We start from the raw sequence: 5000 nt of genomic DNA on the forward strand, positions 1-5000 counted from the left end.
AATTTTAATACTGGATATAAATAATTTGACCGCGAATGGACCGACGACGATGCGTTTAAACGTTCCACTGCTTGTGCCCAACGTGATGATGATGATGACGATGATGACGATGATGACGATGATGACGATGATGACGATGACGATATTGAAGATAGTAAAGTTTTAGCATCGACATTAATCGTAATTTTAACACACGGAATCAGGACGATATCACGTTAGAAAATCGATACACGAACGGGACCGGACTCTGTCGTTTTCCGAAATCGATACGCGAACGCCCGAGTGACTATCCGCACCCCGAGGCCGGGCCGCACGATCTTTATTACGGACCGCTACCGTCTCGACGACGACGACGACGACGACGACGACGACGACGACGACGACGACGACACCTTTCTTTGTCTCAGTCGACATCGCGTATGAAAGAGTGCGATCGTCATCAGCACGAAATTTATGCATCGATACGCGAACGGGACCGGACTCTGTCGTTTTCAGAAATCGATACGCGAACGCATCGGCGGCTGGCTACGCGCAATCCGCGATCGGGTCGAACGATGATGATGATGATGATGATGATGATGATGATGATGATGATGATGATGATGACGACGACGATGACATCGAGATCAGGGTCAGATATAGATATGTAGATCGGTGGTATGCAATCGATACGCGAACGCTCTATAGCGCTACGCGGAGACGCATACAGTCGTTCCCGCATATACATGGGACTGGCGCGAGACGCGCCGGTCGGCCGAATCGAGTTCTCTCCGATGCTCTTCTGTTTTGTTTTGTTTGTTGGTGGTTGTGGAGTGTGGAGTGTGTTTTTTTGGTTGGTGGGGTGTGTGTGTGTGTGGTGGTGGTGTTAGTTTGTTTGCGGAGATTGCGTTTTTTTTAGATTTAGTTTTTTTTTTTTTTTTTATAAAAAAAAAAAAAAATTTAAAAATTATTCTTAGAAAACGCGCGCGAATCGAACAAAACTAATAACACCGATACACAAACAACGCGCGCCACCAACGAGAACGCCCGAAACTGAAACTTCTATAACCGACAAACGCACGAACGACACAGCGGCGGCGGAGGAGGGAAGAAAAAGGGGATCATCTCCCCACAACAACACACCGTAAACTGTGTCGGACGACGTCTCCGTTATGTAAGAGCGGAAGGCGTAAGAGAACGTCTCGTTTAATTAACGCGAACGGCGTTGGGCTCCCGAGTCGACTTCGGGGCGGCCCTTAACGCATCGCATCAACGAGCTCGTCGCGCGCTAGTCGCGCGACGGTCGATCATGATATATAAATCAAGGATTTCGGATCTCTCTAAAACCGGGCTGGAAATCGGTCATTGTTCGTTTTGCGAAACGATATTTTATAAAAGTGAAGATTTGTATGTGTCTCGTCAAAGAACGTTCCGATGAATCGGACGCGATGCCGCGTCCAAAGTAAATCTGGACGAACGCGAGGCGAGTGTTGAGATATACATTTTCCTCCGTGAACAGATAGAAAAACGAATTCATTTTGTTGTTGCGGTGTGGTGTTGTGTGTGTATTGTAATAAATACGCACGCACGCACGCACGCACGCAAAAAGCTACCTAGGCACCGGCGCGTCACGGCGTTTCGAACGTCCGACGCGTCGCTTGTCACACGTCTATCATATCATCATCACCCTCATATCTCTCGTATGTGCGGTGTTGGTGTGTGTTAGCTCTACTAGCTAGCTCCCTGGTTGATCCTGCCAGTAGTTATATGCTTGTCTCAAAGATTAAGCCATGCATGTCTCAGTGCAAGCCGTATTAAGGCGATACCGCGAATGGCTCAATATATCAGTTTTGGTTCCTTAGATCTTACCTCGGTTACTTGGATAACTGTGGTAATTCTAGAGCTAATACATGCAATCAGAACTCTGACCAGTGATGGGATGAGTGCTTTTATTAGATCAAAACCAATCGACGGAGGGCCTCGCGTCCGAAGTCGTTAATTTTGATGAATCTGGATAACTTTTGCCGATCGCATGGTCCAGCACCGGCGACGCATCTTTCAAATGTCTGCCTTATCAACTTTCGATGGTAGTTTCTGCGACTACCATGGTTGTCACGGGTAACGGGGAATCAGGGTTCGATTCCGGAGAGGGAGCCTGAGAAACGGCTACCACATCCAAGGAAGGCAGCAGGCGCGCAAATTACCCACTCCCGGCACGGGGAGGTAGTGACGAAAAATAACGATACGGGACTCTTACGAGGCCTCGTAATCGGAATGAGTACACTTTAAATATTTTAACGAGGAACAATTGGAGGGCAAGTCTGGTGCCAGCAGCCGCGGTAACTCCAGCTCCAATAGCGTATACTAAAATTGTTGCGGTTAAAAAGCTCGTAGTTGCATTTGTGCGCCGCGCTGTCGGTGCACCGCATCCGCGGTGATACTGACACGTCTGCGGAGCATATCGTCGGTGAGCCGTCGGTAAAACGGCGGTTCAATATCAAAATCCTATCGCGGTGCTCTTCGGTGAGTGTCGAGATGGGCCGACAATTTTACTTTGAACAAATTAGAGTGCTCAAAGCGGGCTCAAAATGCTGCTTGAATATTTCGTGCATGGAATAATAGAATATGATCTCGGTTCTATTTTGTTGGTTTTCAGAACTCCGAGGTAATGATTAATAGGGATAACTGGGGGCATTCGTATTGCGACGTTAGAGGTGAAATTCTTGGATCGTCGCAAGACGAACATCAGCGAAAGCATTTGCCAAAGGTGTTTTCATCAATCAAGAACGAAAGTTAGAGGTTCGAAGGCGATTAGATACCGCCCTAGTTCTAACCGTAAATATGTCATCTAGCGATCCGCCGACGTTACTACGATGGCTCGGCGGGCAGCTTCCGGGAAACCAAAGATTTTGGACTCCGGGGGGAGTATGGTTGCAAAGCTGAAACTTAAAGGAATTGACGGAAGGGCACCACCAGGAGTGGAGCCTGCGGCTTAATTTGACTCAACACGGGAAATCTCACCAGGCCCGGACACCGGAAGGATTGACAGATTAACAGCTCTTTCTTGATTCGGTGGGTGGTGGTGCATGGCCGTTCTTAGTTGGTGGAGCGATTTGTCTGGTTAATTCCGGTAACGAACGAGACTCTAGCCTGCTAAATAGGCGTCGTCATTTAGGTGTGCGCCGCTCCGGTGGCGCAACTCACTGGCGACGTATTAAAATTCTTCTTAGAGGGACCGGCGGCTTCGAGCCGCACGAGATTGAGCAATAACAGGTCTGTGATGCCCTTAGATGTCCTGGGCCGCACGCGCGCTACACTGAAGGAATCAGCATGTTCTCCCTGGCCTAGAGGCCCGGGCAACCCGTTGAAACTCCTTCGTGCTGGGGATTGGGGTTTGCAATTATCCCCCATAAACGAGGAATTCCTAGTAAGCGCGAGTCATAAGCTCGCGTTGATTACGTCCCTGCCCTTTGTACACACCGCCCGTCGCTACTACCGATTGAATGATTTAGTGAGGTCTTCGGACCGACACGCGGTGGCTTCACGGCCGTCGGCGTTGCTGGGAAGTTGACCAAACTTGATCATTTAGAGGAAGTAAAAGTCGTAACAAGGTTTCCGTAGGGGAACCTGCGGAAGGATCATTAACGTGTGTGTATGTGTGCGAGACGCGTGATATGTTCACGAACGTTGTTGCGCCGCTGTTGCTGTTGCTGTTGTTGCTGTTGCGACGACGACGACGACGACGACGACGACGACTTCGTACATACCGTGTTTACACATATATATATGTAATACATCCATAATGATATATATATACGACATATATACATATATATGTACGTACGCGCGCGCGCTGCTGTTCGTATCTAATGCGGACGAGCGCGCGCGCGTGTGCGTGCGTGTGTGTGTGCGTGTTTGTATATATGTATAAAAAATAAAATGTGAAATAATTGTCTCTAGCGTCTATTACGCCTAACGGCGCAGCGGCGACGGCGCCGTGGCGGTGGCCGGTGGCGGTGGTGGCATTCGTCGAAAGTGCTACCGCCGCCGCTGCCTCCGCCGCCGTCGAAGCGGCCGGGTGGCGGAAAAACGCCGAGAGACGAGCGCCGACCGGGGCATACCAAACGGAGCGTTCGAAGCGGTGAAAATCCCCACTGCCTAGCTCAGGCCCTTTATTGTCGGTTGGCGCTATACAAAACGAAATTTAAGCGGTTAGAAAGATGACAATGTCGTGCGTCACGCCAGCTCGTTGGGGGGTGCGCGGGTCGTCGTCGTTCATCATTCTAAAGGATTCGCGTCGGGGCGTTAAGCTTTTTCGGTGCCGTTTCTTTATGAACGCCTCGGCGCACATGAATTCGACCAACTTTCGACGTTAATACATAAAAACGGACAATCAAGTGGCCGACGGCGAGAGCCGTAGGCCGCTACCGTAAGTAATAACAACATTAAGAAAAAACCATTACCCTGGACGGTGGATCACTTGGCTCGCGGGTCGATGAAGAACGCAGTTAACTGCGCGTCATAGTGTGAACTGCAGGACACATTTGAACATCGACATTTCGAACGCACATTGCGGTCCGTGGAGAAATATCCAGGACCACTCCTGTCTGAGGGCCGGCTGTTAAAATATAAAAACCACACTGTTCGGTGTAGAACGCGCGCTACGTGCGCTCGCGCCGGTCGATGCGCGCGGCGGTGACGCGCGACGCGGCGGCGGCGGGTTGGTGGGGGGTGATGAACGAGCTCGCGGACGGTGCGATGGGACGATCTCTAATAAGAGTCTCTCGTCCGCGCCGCCGCGGCTCTCACTCTCTCTCTCTCTCACTATCCGCCGTCGCTGTCGTCGCGCTGCCGCTGCCGCACTACCGCGCGCGGGCGAGCGGGCGCGCGCTCTTTCGAACAATTGACGGTTTCCGTTGAACGTTCTTCGCGACGGACGACGGACGGCGGGGTGCTGCACCCCTCACGTCCGCGTACGCGCGGAGCGCGTTTACGGTCCGTTTAAATATATCGAATTGTAT

At 50.8% G+C, this 5000-nt stretch overlaps 2 non-coding genes across 2 annotated transcripts; both read left to right on the plus strand.

Annotated features, from left to right (window-relative positions):
• Nucleotides 1-1719: 1719 nt before the first annotated feature.
• LOC137927681 (small subunit ribosomal RNA) lies at nt 1720-3623 on the plus strand. Its single transcript, XR_011107827.1, has one exon. It is a non-coding gene; the product is annotated as a small subunit ribosomal RNA (ribosomal RNA).
• Nucleotides 3624-4439: 816 nt separating this feature from the next.
• LOC137927782 (5.8S ribosomal RNA) lies at nt 4440-4596 on the plus strand. Its single transcript, XR_011107915.1, has one exon. It is a non-coding gene; the product is annotated as a 5.8S ribosomal RNA (ribosomal RNA).
• The last annotated feature ends 404 nt before the right edge of the window (nt 4597-5000 follow it).

This window comes from Battus philenor, unplaced genomic scaffold (assembly GCF_028537555.1).
Source record: "Battus philenor isolate CCGP_79_NKW_IND1 unplaced genomic scaffold, ilBatPhil1.0.hap1 SCAF_36, whole genome shotgun sequence".
Taxonomy (NCBI): Eukaryota; Metazoa; Arthropoda; class Insecta; order Lepidoptera; family Papilionidae; genus Battus; species Battus philenor.